The following is a 17140-nucleotide window of genomic DNA, read 5'->3' as shown; positions in this document are numbered from 1 at the left end:
AAGAGAGAAAAAAAAAAAAAAAGCATTGTTCCGGTCAACCGGTCGGACGACTGGTTAGCCCAAATTTTCCCGCATTGAAATTTTTTTTCATAAATGAGTGTAAAATTAATTTTTGAAAATACAAACAAACACCAAACTCAAAAGCGAGTGTGAAACTATATTTTGAAAGCTCTAGTAAAAGAGTCTAATTTTTTTTTTTTTTTTTTTTTTTTTTTTTTTTTTTTTTTTTTTTTTTTTGTAGTTCCTGCAAGTTGGACTCTTGGGCATTCTGAAGGGAGACTTCTCTGTCGCTTTCTTTTCTTGTTACTAGCCTATAAATACCCTCTCATATGTCCAGTTGTATCATCACTACATATATATATTGATAGAATTATATCTTTAGCGAGAGAGAGAAAGAAAAATGGGTTGACGAGTTTGAATCAACAACTTTTATCCAAGAGAGCAACCAATGATGAACATGGTGAAAATTCTCCATACTTTGATGGTTGGAAGGCATATGATAATGATCCTTTTCACCTCACCAAAAACCCTAATGGTGTCATCCAAATGGGTCTTGCTGAAAACCAGGTTTTACGAACTTCCATGTCTCTCATACTCCCAATGCCACTGACCCAGCATCCGTGCTCAGAAAAATGTTTAGTAAAATCAACGTGCGAATAGATTCACTCAAATAGCAATAATTTTTTGTGCACGGATTCTGGGTAAGAGAGAAAATGGGATTCTAACCATGATTTCATTCTCAAATGTTAATTATTTTTTGTGGCTTTTGTTTGCAGCTATGTTGTGACCCAATTAAGGAGTGGATTGAGAAAAACCCAACAGCATCCATTTGCACAACTGAAGGATCAATGGCTTTCAAGGACATAGCCAACTTTCAGGACTACCATGGCCTGCCGGAGTATAGAAATGTACGACTACTTGATCCATATGTTTTCTGTGTCTGATTATTTAATTTATGTACTTCTTATGGGGATATATTTTCTGAGTACCAACACGTGGCCAAGGTGACGCCGACGTGTCAGCCGAGGTGCCACGTGTCCTGATTGTTATGCCGAGGTCATCTCTGATAGGCCGAGATTACCTCCGAAGATATCGGAATCCGAGACAAGCGGATGAGTGGCAAGAGTCCTAGAATGAGAGAAGATTTCAGTTTGTATTAAGATAAGACTCTTAGAGAGTTTATCCTAATCTTACTGGGAGTCCAAAATTAGCAGTAATCCTGAGTTCATAGAAGTTAGGCTTCTATTGGGACTAGGTTTATGTTGGCTATAAAAGAGAGGCATCCCAATGGGTCTAAGGTATGCTTTTGATACTCAAGCTTGTGAGTTTAGTACTTGATTTATCTTTGAGAGATATACTGACTAGATCGTCGGAGTGCCCCCGGGTGGACGAACCACCGCCGGAATCTTCTCTTTTTGTTGCAGGTCAGCCAGGTGCCATCTATTCTGCCGGTGCTCTCCAGCTGGTTACTAAGCGGGTAGTGTGGTCAGAAAATCACCCACACAATTTGGCTCCGTCTGTGGGAAGAAAAGAAGAATAGATGGCCAATGAAAGAAAGAAGAATAGAAGGCCAATGAAGGACAGAAGGATCAGATTGGAGACAACGCTCCTGCTGGGAGTGGGAGACCTATCAACCTCGACATTGAAGGGGACGACCGCAACACAGAGACAAGTGACCAGAGTCACGGAGTGAAAGACGCCGGCCAGAAAGGTGACGCACCAAAGACAACAGATCAAAGCGGATACTACAAACGAAGATGACCTCAAGGTATGGAAGGATAGATACTTGCAGAGGAACGAAGACCCTTCCAGAAGGGATGCAAAGACAGGGGGCATGAGCGCTCCCAAGGAGACAACATTCAAGTATAGAAGAAATCATCCTAAGTGAGCAGATCCTGGATTCCAGATCCTGGATCCCGGATCCTAGAAGACATGATCTCGGCCTGGATGAGTAGGTCCGAGAAGAGAAGAGCTCAACCTGAGTGAGCAGATCCAAGATTTTAGCAGACAAGATCTCGGCACTTAAGTCCGAGAAGAGAAGAGCTCAGTGAGCAGATCTCAGATCCCAGAATATAAAAAAAAAAAAAAAAACCACACATGGTTGGACTGCAGTTAGCCAGGTTGAAGACCTTTTATAAGGTTCGCAAAGGAGTATGTGGAAGCCATGTAGGGGGCAGAGAGAAGAAGAATATGTTTACCACTTGTTAAAATTTGCAGCAAATTTATAAGTTGGTTAAACCGATATGATGTTTACCACTTGTTGAAATTTATAGCAATTTACAAGTTGGTTAAACCGATATGATGTTTACCACTTGTTGAAATTTGTGGACAATTTACAAGTTGGTTAAATCGATATGATGTTTAACACTTGTTGAAATTTGTGGACAATTTACAAGTTGAAGTTAAACCGAGATCATTGTTTAACACTTGTTGAAATTTGTGGACAATTTACAAGTTGAAGTTAAACCAAGAGCATTGTTTAACACTTGTTGAAATTTGTGGACAATTTACAAGTTGAAGTTAAACCGAGATCATTGTTTAACACTTGTTGAAATTTGTGGACAATTTACAAGTTGAAGTTAAACCGAGATCATTGTTTAACACTTGTTGAAATTCTGTGTGAATTTACAAGTTAAAGTTAAACCGAGATGATGTTTAACACTTGTTGAAATTCTGTGTGAATTTACAAGTTAAAGTTAAACCGAGGTCATATTTAACACTTGTTGAAATTCTGTGTGAATTTACAAGTTGAAGTTAAACCGAGGTCATATTTAACACTTGTTGAAATTCTGTGTGAATTTACAAGTTAAAGTTAAACCGAGATGATGTTTAATACTTGTTGAAATTCTGTGTAAATTTACAAGTTAAAGTTAAACCGATGTCATATTTAACATTTGTTGAAATTCTGTATGAATTTACAAGTTGAAGTTAAACTGAGATGATGTTTAACACTTGTTGAAATTCTGTGTGAATTTACAAGTTGACGTTAAACCGAGGTCATATTTAACACTTGTTGAAATTCTGTGTGAATTTACAAGTTGACGTTAAACCGAGGTCATATTTAACACTTGTTGAAATTCTGTGTGAATTTACAAGTTGAAGTTAAACCGATGTCATATTTAACACTTGTTGAAATTCTGTGTGAATTTACAAGTTGAAGTTAAACCGAGATGATGTTTAACACTTGTTGAAATTCTGTGTGAATTTACAAATTGAAGTTAAACCGAGGTCATATTTAACACTTGTTGAAATTCCGTGTGAATTTACAAGTTAAAGTCAAGCTCAAGCAATATCTGCGTACTTGCCGAGACTACCAGGTTATCAAAACTTGAAATATGGAAAACTGAAGTTTTGATAGAAGACATTGAGAAAGTGACAAGTCCTAAGCAACACTTGTGAAAATATTTGTTACAATATTTTCAAGTGTTAGGACAAGGCCGAGATGAGTAAGATTAGAAGTTGTGACAGAGGTATTTTACCCGAAGAGATTGCACAGTCAAGGTGTACTTTGAAGACATACAAATTATTCTAAGTGTAGAATCATACAAGAGCAGAAAAAAGAAGACATTCATTCAAAGAAGAAATTAGAGAAATGCATTTAAAGAAGAAAGAAGGCACTTCGGCCTGAATATTGAAAAATAAATTATTCGGACTACAAAAATGGCACGTCGGTTGGATTAAAAGCATACAAAGAAGGACAAAGTACAAGGAACAAGGTACAAGGAGTAAAAGAAGGAAACAAAACTACTCGGCATCAATGGTAGGATATAGAAGACAGTTGGGAAGACTTCTCAGCAGCCTTCTCGGCCTCGAGCTTAGCATCGATCTCCCGAAGAGTTTGATCAAAGCTCTTCTCGGCGATTGGCACCTCGGAGTTTGAAGGCAAGGAATGAAAGCAATAATCTAGAAAAAGACACAGAAAACAGAAACAAGAATGTAATTCGTAATCAAGAATGGTGATGAAGCTATCAGGAAATCAAGACAAAAAGATTGCACAGGTGTGTCAAGCCAAGAACAGTGGCAGAAATCAACAGATGTGTGAACAGTGTGTATTCAAGAAAATGATTTGGAAACAACGGGTAAAATAGCAATGGTGATTAACAATGAAGCAGAGCTTCTTGGAAAGCAACAAGAAATAAAATCAGGAGGAACGGTGGCTTACCAGAAAGAGGGAAGCCGGAATGAGAATTGCCGAAGTCTGACGACGGATGCGAAAATGACAGAATGACGTAAGCTTCACCGGAGGAGAGGAACGAAAACAGTTGCAGAGCTTGAAAACTTGGAACAATGATGGATTTAAGCAAAAGAGCTAGAAAGAGAAAAAGCCGAAGGATTGAATGAAAAAAGAGAAAAATCAGAGTCAAGAAGACGACAAAGTTCAAGAATAAAGCCAAGTACACAGGCACTAAGTAAGTATGTGAAGAACAATAAAGTAATGACCCAGACACGATGCTAGAAACAGAAAGCGGATATGGCAAGAACAGTGCCAGGCGTTCAAACAATTAAAAACTTGAAAACAGACGAAAATAGAAGACAACAGAGGGCAAGTAAACGGATTCAGAAGAGTTATGAAAGATTGAGCTTAATAAAAGAGTTTATGAACCTACCAAGAGAAATGAACGTCGATATGAAGATCGCCGGAGTCAAATAGATGACTGGAAGTAGGGAACCCACCGAAGAATGTGAGTGGAGCAATTGCAAAGCTCTTAGAGTTTACGAATTAATGGAACAAGAACCTCGGTTAGGAGGTGTGATCTCGAGCAGCTTGGAAAGCATGAAGCTTGATACTTGACAGAAGTGGATAGTAATGTCCAGGGAACTTTGAGGTCGGCGAGTTTGATCTTGGACAGAGGGGCACAAATGAACGAACAGTGTAGGTTCCATCACCTCAGAATGCCGAGTTAATAGAACCTAGGGGACAGTTGTGGGGATATATTTTCTGAGTACCAACACGTGGCCAAGGTGACGCCGACGTGTCAGCCGAGGTGCCACGTGTCCTGGTTGTTATGCCGAGGTCATCTCTGATAGGCCGAGGTTACCTCCGAAGATATCGGAATTCGAGATAAGCGGATGAGTGGCAAGAGTCCTAGAATGAGAGAAGACTTCAGTTTGTATTAAGATAAGACTCTTAGAGAGTTTATCCTAATCTTACTGGGAGTCCAAAATTAGCAGTAATCCTGAGTCCATAGAAGTTAGGCTTCTATTGGGACTAGGTTTATGTTGGCTATAAAAGAGAGGCACCCCCATGGGTCCAAGGCATGCTTTTGATACTCAAGCTTGTGAGTTTAGTACTTGATTTATCTTTGAGAGATATACTGACTTGATCGTCGGAGTGCCCCCGGGTGGACGAACCACCGCCGGAATCTTCTCTTTTTGTTGCAGGTCAGTCAGGTGCCATCTATTCTGCCGGTGCTCTCCAGCTGGTTACTAAGTGGGCAGTGTGGTCAGAAAATCACCCACACACTTCTAATGTTGTTGTTCAATGACTAGTTTTCTCATTAATCTTTACTGCAATTCTACATGCACAGAAATCGGTCACAATATTATAATAAGTATTATTTGGTCGGTTCTTGTACAGTAATTATTGTTTTTATTTTTTATTAACTTTGAACTTTCAGATGCTATAATGGTGGTGTTTCTAATGATGATGTGTATTTTTTTAGGCCGTCGCGAAGTTTACGGGGAGAGTAAGAGGTGGGAGGGTTAAGTTTGATCCGAACAGGATAGTAATGAGCGGAGGAGTCAACGGAGCTAATGAGACGATCATGTTTTGTTTGGCCGATCCCGGTGATGCATTTCTAGTTCCATCACCTTATTATTCAGCGTACGTACTCATCTTTTATACAAATAAATCACATAAATAAACTATTACTAATAAAAATATATATATAATAATTCATATAGAATGATATAACTGTATTGAGATTTAAAAAATATATTTGTTATTTAAAACTTCAAAAAATATGGGGTTCGTTTGGTTTGTATTTCTGAAAAATTTTTGGGAAATTTTCTCTACAAAATTTTTGGTTCGTCAGTATTCTATTTTTGGAATTCCACCCAGTAATGTCTCAATCAAAATGGAATTAAAGAATTTTTGGCCATTCAATAGTTTTGGTCCACCACGTCTCTTTCTTAAATTGTATCAAAACAAATTTCTTCATCTTAACATATTTTTATAAATATTTTTACAATAGTAAGAATTTAAATAATAATAATAATAATAATAAGACACAAATTTAGACATTAGGTTGAGTAAAAAAGCCTCGTTTATCGGGTCAATCTCTTGTTAAATATAATTAATGTTATAGGAAAATGTTTGAGTGCGTAAGGTGTATATCATATGTACTTGCGTCACCTTACAAAATCACGTAAATTCTTATAAATATACATAAATTATGATTTCTTAAATTTTTATGGATTAACTAATGTATGTTTGTGAAAACTTTGCAAGATAACTTGCTTATATTTATAAGAACTTATGTAAGAATTATCCAATGTTATATAACCAAAAAAGTAAAAGTAAATATAGAATGACATGATTGAATTTCCCTTTGTTTTAGGTTTTATTATTTCAAAACAAACAAGATGAAAATTTTGTATAAATTTAAGAGTTAATTACATCAAAACTTCATTAGCTATTAGTGAATCTTACTTTTTGGGTGTATAAATATTTTTTTTGGGTGAATAAACTTTTATTTCTTCATCTATATCAACTAGTTCATTTTGATCCCTTCAGCTATAAAATATATTATTTTCCCCATTTCCAAACCACCTCCAAAATTTAATAACAATCAAAAGAATTCTGGTCAAATATTAATACAAAGAACTTTTGACACAGGCTAATTTTCTTCTCATTTTTTCCTATATAACCATTAAGTTATTACGTGTTGACAATAGACCTCTCATTGGATTTGGACCACCAAAAAATTCATACCAACTACTGCACACAGTTGGGTTTTTGGAAAGTTTTCCAAAATGATGGATTTACTTGTGCAAATTATCCAAGTCTCAAGCTGACTTTGGGTCTTAACAAAGAATTTAGGTTCACCATATTTAGTTACACACTAGAAAATACCTATGGTATGGAGTCCACTTTTTGTCGTTCTGAACTATTATGTCATTAATTATTTCAATCAATTACAGTTGATCAATTTAGTAAAGCAGGAATTCAAAGTTCACTACAACAAAAAGCACCAATGGCGACTAAAAAAATGAATTTCGTCGCTAAAAGTTGCAGAAATGGCGACTAAATCCATTTTAGTCGCCAAAAATGAAGACTTTTGGCGACTAAAACCATTTAGTAGCCAAATGTATATGTATTGGCGACTAAAAATTAGTTTGGTCGCCTATTATATGGGTTTCAGCGACTAACACAATTTTCGTCGCCAAAAGTGATGGTTTTTGCCGACTAAAACAATTTAGTAGCCAAAGGTGCTGGTTTTGGCGACTAAAAAGCAGATTGGTCGCCGATTGTAGGTGTTTTGGCGACTAAAACCAGATTAGTCGCTGAAAGTGAAGCTTTTTGGCTACAAAAAAAAATTAGTAGCTAAAAATTGAGTATTGGCGACTAAAATTCAATTTAGTAGCCAAAAGGGGACGTTTTTGGCGACTAAAAACAGGTTTAGTCGCCAAAAGGTGTGTTTTTAGGCGCAACATTTTTTTTTAGCGACTGCAAAATTAATTAGTAGCCTAAATTGTAGAATTGGCGACTAAATAATGGATTTAGTCGCCAAAACTGAGATACATTTTTTTTAATAAATAATTTATTTTTTACATAAATTATATTTGAATATATATAATTATATTTATATATATTATGTTGAAAGTAATATATAAATAATATAAGTTGCAATTATATTCATGTGATGGTTGAGTGGCATAGTGGGGTGGCGTGTGTCCTTAAGGTTTGGAGCTTGGAGGTCGCAGGTTCGAAGCGTGGGAGATGTTGAGGCACAGTGGGAAATTTTTTTTTTTTTTTGAAAAATGCTTTTGGCGACAAAATACTGTGGTCGCCAAAAAGAGTGACAATTGCCGACGAAAAAAGTAGTCGCCAATTGTATAAATAATTAAAAAAAAAACACTATTGGCGACTAAAACTTTAGTCGCTAAATGTATAATTTCACAAATGGAATCGACTATTGGCGACTAAAACTTTAGTCACTGAAGACCTGTATACTGCCGACTAACTAATCTTTAGTCGCCAAAGGTATTGCCGACCGTGTATTGGCGACCACAGCGGCGACTAAAATATTTAGTCGGAAAAAGTGAAAATTCTACATTTGGCGACTAAAAGAGGACTTTTGGCGACTAAAAATTTAGTCGCCAAAAGTGTTTTTTCTTGTAGTGGTTTTATGTGATTGAAATCTGCCTTCTTTGGAACTGCAAAGTTGGGATCTTGAACTCACTTTTAAGATTGAGTTGACTAATTTTGATTGGACGAGATCACTAATGATGTTGAGATCATTAAATATGAGTAATGATATTAAAAATTTACAATTCATACAGAATTTCTTTTCGCTCTAAAATAAAACACCATAATAATGATTTTACTTATAAAAATAACTTTGCCATATCATTTTTATAGTATTTTATACATAAATAGATTTTTGCATTAAACATCTTCTCATTTATGTGACATTGACAAAATAATAATGTATTATGTTGAATGATATGAGAGAAAAAAAAATTAATTTTTAAAATTTGAAAAATATTATTCATAAAGAATCTTTATACAATTTGTAGCAGTGGTATTTTTGCAATTAAATGCCATTTTTTTTATGGGTACTCTTGTGTGAAAATAATAAGTCTTAATGCAATCGTCTCATTTTTAATTTTTTTTTTTTACTTTTCACTTATACCTTATGCATTTGGAATATTTCAGATTTGTTCGGGATTTGAGATGGTGAACCGGTGTTCAAATAATACTAGTTACCTGTGAGAGCTCAAACAATTTCCAAATCACCATAGAAGCCCTAGAAGAAGCATACAACAAAGCAATAGAGGCCAACATTAGAGTGAAAGGCTTGATCATAACCAACCCATCAAACCAATTAGGCACCATTTTAGACAAAGACACTCTCAAAAGCTTGGTGAATTTCATCAATGAAAGAAACATCCACCTTGTATGCGATGAAATCTATGCTGCCACCATTTTCAGGCCTCCCCACTTCACTAGCATTTCTGAGGTCATTCAAGACATGGATAGTAACGATGATCTCATTCACATCGTTTACAGTTTGTCGAAAGACATGGGTTTTCCTGGCTTTAGGGTTGGTATTGTTTACTCATACAACGATGAAGTTGTGAGTTGTGCTCGAAAGATGTCGAGTTTTGGATTAGTATCTTCCCAAACTCAATACTTACTCGCTGCAACGCTCTCTGACGATGATTTTGTGGGGAGGTTTCTTGATGAGAGCTCGAGGAGACTAGAGTGTAGGCACAAAATTTTCACAGAAGGATTGAAAGAGGTAAAATGTTAGCATATCTCGTATGTTGGTTAGTTTAATTGCTTGTGAAATTAGCATTAATTCTATTACAATTGCAATTTTTTAGAAAGCATTTTCGACAATGAAATTTATATATATAAAAAAATCGATTGCATAGCTGAATGGGAAATAAGTTGCGACGTTTATTTGAAAGTATTAATAACAAACTTAAAAAATGAGGGTAATTTTAAAAGTTCACATATCTACATGTTTTTTTTTTTTTGAAACAATAATGTCAATATACATATTTTTTTTCTTTGTGATTTGAGAAGTTTAAATTATTATATTTTTTTATTGATAAAGTGTGATTTTTTTATTAAAATACTATTTGTAAAATTTAAGATTTTGAATGTTTATCATAATAAAAATGTTTGTAAACGCCACTGCAGATGGGGATCGATTGTTTGAATTGCAATGCCGGACTTTTCTGCTGGATGGATTTGCGCCCATTGCTCAAAGAACCAAATATTGATGCTGAAATGATGCTATGCCGTGTGATAATCAACGATGTGAAACTCAATGTCTCTCCGGGATCATCTTTTCACTGCACGGAGGCTGGTTGGTTTAGGGTTTGCTTTGCTAACATGGATGATGATACAGTCGAAATTGCATTATAGAGAATTCGAAAATTTGTGACTAAGAAGAAAGGAGAGATAGCTACAGTGAAGAAGAAGAGGTGCCCAATGAATCTTCGACTGAGTTTCTCGTCTCGAATATACGACGACGGTCTCAGGTCGCAGCATATGTCATCTCCTCACTCTCCTCATCCTCACTCGCCTCTAGTTCGAGCCAGGAATTAATCAGTTTAGAGGACTATTATGTACCATTAGTATATAAAAAATTTATAACGTCAAAAAAAGTAAATTCTAAAATTTTCAAAAAATAAAATATACAATGTGAGTCACAATTAAAATGAATCACGTCTTCACACTTTATTTTTTGATTACTTTTTGAATAACTTTTTTCTGACTATGTAATATTATTGTTAGAATATTTCACCAAAACTTCACCTTCAACGTGACTTTCAGAAAGTGAAATATATGAGGTGATAAATATATCATTTCTCATTTTATGCACCATTAATTTGTACCAAGAAGACAGGTAGATTTATTCTTTCCATTGGAAATAATTAATACCAATAATTTAGGCAAGAGAATGTTTTAACAATATGTAATTTATTTGGGTGTAATGTGTAAAATATTGTTTGAAGTATCAATTCCATTAAATAATATTGAAGTAATGTAGAAAATCTCTTCTTATTCTCTCTCTCTCTCTCTCTCTCTCTCTCTCTCTCTCTCTCTCTCTCTCTTGCTCTTAAATGTCTCTTGAATTTATCTTGATATTGATGTTGAATGAATGAATTGAAAAGTAATATCCAAATATTATGATAAATTGTTTCATCTTGCTAAAATTGCTGAATTACTTTAAATAATCATATGGAAACTCATGCTTTTAATTCTTTGAAACACCTTGCTTTTCTCAATCAAAATTTCGTATCTAATTTTATTTTTTAATCCAAATTTTTAGTGCTATTTTTTGAATAATGTCGCAAATTATTTCAATACTAAAAACTGACAGAAGAACGGTGGACACTGTCAAGACTATCTTTCGAGGAGTTTTCCTGACTTTAATCGTGTGACAAAGAACGAGAGTTTGAAATAGCACTACAAGAATTTACACATTTGCCGACCACTTTTGCCGACCAAAAAAATTTTGGTGGCAAAAAAATGATATTTGCTGACCAAAATAAAATTTCATTGCTAAAAATTGATAATATTACCGACTAATTTTTTTTTGTTGCAAATAAGTAATTTTTTACGACCAAATTACAATTTTTGTCGCCAAAAATAGGGGCAAGAGAATGAAATCTGGGCGGGAGCTGTATGATCTTTTAGCGACTAATATAATTTGGTCGTTGATACCAAAACGACGTCAAATTCACATATAGACATTAGCCGACCAACAGGTTTGTAGGGGATAACTTTACTAATTCAAACACATATAAAAATAAATATGCGCCTCTTTCACACCTCAGTCGAATTCGATCAAAGCTCAGTCGTACCAATCACCTCACCTTACCATCAACCTTGCCGTCCGTCTGCGTCGCCGTCCGTCTTCGCCATTTTTGATTCGTCTTCGCCATTTCTGATTCATCTAGGTATTTTTTTTCAACTTATAATAGTTTCTCTCTGTTTATATCTCTGTGTCTCACTTTTTCTCTTTGATTTCTCATACTCGTCTTGTTCTACAATGTCTCACCCACTAGGGCCCTCACCATCGCAATTTTTCGGAGCATCTTCAACTCTCCCTAAAAACAATTTTAGGTATAAATCCTCTGTATCACTCTCACTCACTCAGTCTCTGCCTGTGTCTCCCTCTCACTGTCAATGTTTGTGTTGACGTTTGCTGCCGGTATATGTCGACAATAAGATTTCGTTATGTTGTTTGTGAAGTCCCCCAATCTGTGATATTCTTGTAGTGTTTTATTTCTCCTATTTCTTTAAGTATCCCTTTTATATTGGGAAATATACTTAATGAGAATAAAAAAAAATTTGGGTGCTTTTGTAAGTTATTTGTAATTTGATTTCCAAACTAGTTAGTTGGTTAATTGGATTTATTTCATTTTTTAAGTACCCTTAAATGAGCCACAAGCTCTACAAGGACTTACCCTATATACCATCTGTGGACGCGCCCGAACGCCATGAGAGAATCCCATTTCGTTCATTTGGGCTTACCACAGTTCAGACTCAAATGTCACGGTTCTGAATCTAATCTCAGAATGTGCGATGTGAGACCGATAAATCACCAAAGAGTCCCAATCCGGCAAATCGTTTTGGAAAACTAATTTTTAATAAAGAAGTGCTAAACATGGATTGCTTTGCTAGATACATAGTCGCCACCTAAATATTTTATTTTGGGAAAATTTAGGAAACCCTGACTCGTGCCTAAGGCCACGTGTCCGTCATCACCAAAGTTGCCTTGGCTCGGGAACTTGGGTACGATTGGGGAAGGTCATTTAATGAGCACCCCCGCTCGCCCGATCAAAGATCGGCCTGTACTAAACATGATATTTTGTTTTTGAAAACACTTGTGTTCTTATTTCGGTTAATTAGCTAATCTTACTATGTGATGCGCACAACAACTAAGTATAGACTAGATCGCCTAATTTGGAACAAAACATTGCATATTTGTTTGAAAACGGTTTGAAGTTTGCTACTCGCAAGTAGGCTAAAACAGGGTTTTAATGAATTGTTCCAATTCAAGCAATCCAACCTTCACCCACAGGCATTCAGGCAGTTATAGCAAATAAGCAATTAGCCTCATGGCAAGCATGCTTTCATGGCAACATTAACGCACATGCAGTATGCTAAAGCATAAACACTCACAGTGACTTCGAGTCAAAACAGAGAATTAGTTAGAAATAATGCATAATCCTAGTTCATGTTAAGATGGCTAATGCAACACATGCGATATGCTACTAAAATAGGCTCGGCTATCCTAATCATGTCATGTGAAATGCAACTTGATAACATGTTGTTGAACACGTATTCAAGTAAATGTATTGAAAATACAATGCAGTTAGTATGATGCGCCGAGCCCGGTGCATGCAATATAGATGAATGGATGCACACATGCAAGCATAAGATATGCTAAATGAAATATGCCCTAAAACTAACCATCGTAAGCGGTTAAGTAAAAGGAAGAAAGAAATGGAGGTTGGAAGACATGCATCACAACACGCACGCTTATTACAACAATGTGCCCTCTCGAAGGAGGGACCGAATAAGAAGCTAACTAGCTAATCTAAGCTAATTAAACTAATTATTACACAACAAATTAATTAACTAATCATAGTTAACTAATTATTACAAAACAAATTGAATAGCTAACGCATTAACTAATTAAAGTACAAACCAAAGCATAAGCAAGCTATCTAAGCATGGAAGCTAAGGAAAGTAGTAAAAGCAGGAGGTTCTCGGAGGGAGAAGACTGGATGCATGCTTGGTCGCCTTGTTCGGAAATCCAATGCAATGCCCCGATTTGCCTCTGTTTTCATTTGTTCTCAGAACTCTGCACCAAGCTCCAGAAAGATGAAACTCCACCTTAGGAATCCTGTGGGATGGTGGCCGACCACTTTTGGTCTCTCCAGACACCTGCCGACCACTTTTGGTTGTTAAAAAATCGGAAAAGTGGTCGGCCAGCTAGTTTTTCTAGTTGGCCGGCCAGTTGTTGCTGCTGAACTGTAATTTACTGCAATAGAGAGCAAGAAAGGACATGACAATGTATTTGCAAGATATGTGTGCACAACCACCCTCCCTATCATGTCATGAACTCAAGGGGGTATGGTTCTCGACCCTCAGGCCACCAATCACGCATTTCAATACATGATGGCCGAGAGGCAAAGTTGCACAATTCAATATGAAATGAATGCACAAGTAAACACATAAAGCCTAAAACTCTATCATACTTGATCAAGAGCGTCGGCGATCAAGAATCGAGGCACGTTTCATCACTTGAAGTATGAAACGTCCCTCGTTTATCGTGTTTGGACTAACACCTATTCCAAACAACGATGCAACAAGTAATATGGCAAACATGCAATGTAACTTAAACATGCAAGCATGCAATTACATGGCATACACAGTGCAATGCGATATGATCAACTTAACAAAATTAATGACATGCGGATGATGCTAATGCATGCATGCACAATGCAATACAATAAGGGCAACTTAGCAATGTTAGGAACATGCATACTCAATGCGAAGAAACAACTTGGCATACACAATGCGACTCGAGCATGCAAAACATGCAATGCAACTTAAGCATGCAAACATGCAAGAAACAAGCATATACAATGTAAGGGATAACATGGCATACACAAATGCAATGAACTAATATGGCAAACTCAATGTAATGACTATCATGGCATACTCAGTGCAATATGATCATGGCATACACAATGCGAATCAAGAGCATGGCATGCGCAATGCAAACAGCAACATAACATGCATGGTGCGATGTGACATGGCATACACAGTGCTCAATGGGCTTAAACCGAATATGGGTAGACCTCAGCCATGCCAAAATAGAGGCCATAACACCAAAATAAAGGCACAAAATACAAAGCATGCATACACAATGCATTGGCCAACCAAGTAGGCCTAAGAGCACAACCCTCAAGAAGGCTCAAGGAGTGATAAATGCGGAAGTGTAACAACACTAAATGCACTGAAATTAGACAAGAAACGACGCCAAATCACTTAAACAATGCAAGTAAAACATGCTAGGGTCCTAAAGTATGAAAGCTAATAAAGAGGACTACAAAGGAGGCATGCAATTCTTGGAAAATAAGCATGAACTAAGCATGGACAGAGCTCAAGTAGGTCAAAATAAGGACCTAAACATGCTGAGATGAGGGCTCAAAGGCCTAGACATGCAAGCATACGAGCTAAGGCATAAACTAGGCAACAATGCATAACACTCAAAGGCACTTAAAGCATGAATGAAGTGGAAACATGGCAATGCTAAATGCTCTGAAATGTCATGTTAGATGATGCCAAATCATGTACACAACACAAATGAAGCATGCAATGGTGCTCAAAGCTTGAGGCAAGTAAGCGCATTTGTACTACAAGTATACAAAACATGAAGTATATGACCAAGGCAACCCAAAACAGTCCTAGAACATGTTAAAATGAGTCTAAAACATGTATGGAAGTAGGCCAAAATATGCTAGCATGGTGAGCATGAGGCATGGTGCATACAAGGCAAATAAGGTAGATTACACTACACCTATTAAGACCATGCATGGGGTGACTCGACCAATAAAAATCAGAGTTATATCATAGCAAAATAACCCCAAATAAACACTGAAATGATGGTTCGCAAGCTATGGCATGAAGGCATATGCAGTGGTTCATGTTAAGGCATAAAGGGGGAAACCCTCCAATGCATTGAATGAATGACAAATGCAAGTGTGTGGCCACACTACATGGACTAAAATCACATAATAAATGATGCCAAATCATTAAAATAGTCCAAGTAATGCATGCTAGAGGATTCAATGCACAAAACTAACAAGCTAAACTGCATTATAGCTATACAAAGCATGGCATGCATGACCAATACAACACAAATCAGGCCTTAAAAATGCTAAAACATGAACAAAGTCTTTTTTAAGCTAAGCCAAAAGCATGCTAAAATGACATGTCAAAGCATGATGCATGTTAGGCTATTTCAAGGGGTTGCACTACAAGTGCATGAGGCATGCAAGGGCCAACCAAACCAAACCAAAACAGAGTCATGACATGGCAAAACATCACCAAAAACATGCTGAAATGGAAATAAAACAAGTTAGAATGACATGCTACTTCATGAGGCATACAAAGCTAGTTTGTGTGATTTACACTACAAGTGTATTAACCATGCATGGAGTGACCAAAGCAAGTAAAAACAATGGCATGCCTCAGCAAAATAACCACAAATACTAGCTAAGAATGAGCAAACACAAGCTCATTAAAGGTGCTCAAACATGAGGCATACGAAGCAAGTAAACATAATACAAGGAGAGGGGATGACCCTCTCCTATTTAAGACACCAAGACCACCTTTCCACCACTAAAAATCCTCTGAATTTCAGTGGTAGAAAGGTCATGCAAAGGGTTCAACAAGAGCTTAAAGGGATGGCTCAAAATAAGGCCTAACAAGGCCTAAGAGGGGGTAACTCACCCCAAATGAAAAAGTGACCTAAAACAACTATTTTAAGCACTTAAAAATAGAACTTTTTATAGTTGAAAGTTAAGTTTAAAAACGTATGCAAGAGGGGATAAAAGCTTTAGCAAGAATGGGGGATTTAAGGGCTAAAGACTCACCCTTGAAGACCTCCTTTATAACTGCAACTCCAGCAGGTTTTTCATGCTCAAAGCCATCCAAGAACACCAAACCCAGGCCCTAAGCACCTCAGTAGCCAAAGGAAGGTGTTTAAGTGTGTGTTTGTGTGTTAAAGTAAGACAAAACAACACTTTGAGGCACAAAAATGAAGCAAACAAGGCAATATAGATACAAAGCTATATCTATCTCTCTAGCCTCAAGTTTTTGAACCTGGAGGGGGGAGGAGGAGCTTCCCTCTTTTAGAAGAGGAAAGGCAAAGCTTCTAGGAGAAGCTAAGCACCAAGGCAATCCCTCTATACACGTGTATGGAGGATGGCCCTAATGTCCTCCAGTTGTGCCAGTTGGAGGAAAATATCTCCAAAAAGGTGTCAAAAAGCAGCCGACCATTTGAAGTGGTCGGCCTGCTACTTACAGTGGTCAGCCGACCACTTCAAGTGGTCTCTGAGAGCAAAAACTGGTCGGCCATGGTGGGAGAGAGTCCAGGGTATGAAAACAATGCAGTGGCGTGGTGGCCGACCAGAAAAGATGCCTCAAAGACCGAGAAAGCCAGTTGTCCGACCAGAAAACTAGCTGACAGAGGAAGAAGTGGTCGGCCAGGAGAAATACTGGTCTCCCACCCTTGTACCACCTTCCAAACAAGGAAAACAAGGTTTGTACACAAAATAAACCAAAACGGATGCAAGACGAGAGATCGAGAGGCAAAGCACGCGGTCGAAAACCCCGAAAACTAGCTGACGAGCACCAAAAGTGGTATGTGATCAC

At 36.9% G+C, this 17140-nt stretch overlaps 1 pseudogene across 1 annotated transcript; it reads left to right on the top strand.

Moving 5' to 3' along the window:
• The first annotated feature begins 375 nt into the window (after positions 1-375).
• LOC114307258 (1-aminocyclopropane-1-carboxylate synthase-like) lies at positions 376-10285 on the top strand (annotated as a pseudogene). Its single transcript, XR_014360231.1, has 5 exons — positions 376-567; positions 777-908; positions 5664-5824; positions 8882-9467; positions 9875-10285. The product of XR_014360231.1 is annotated as a 1-aminocyclopropane-1-carboxylate synthase-like (transcript).
• The last annotated feature ends 6855 nt before the right edge of the window (positions 10286-17140 follow it).

This window comes from Camellia sinensis, chromosome 2 (assembly GCF_055761805.1).
Source record: "Camellia sinensis isolate YWXY chromosome 2, ASM5576180v1, whole genome shotgun sequence".
Taxonomy (NCBI): Eukaryota; Viridiplantae; Streptophyta; class Magnoliopsida; order Ericales; family Theaceae; genus Camellia; species Camellia sinensis.
Note: the sequence above shows the minus strand (reverse complement) of the source record. Positions and strands in the feature narration are given on the sequence as shown.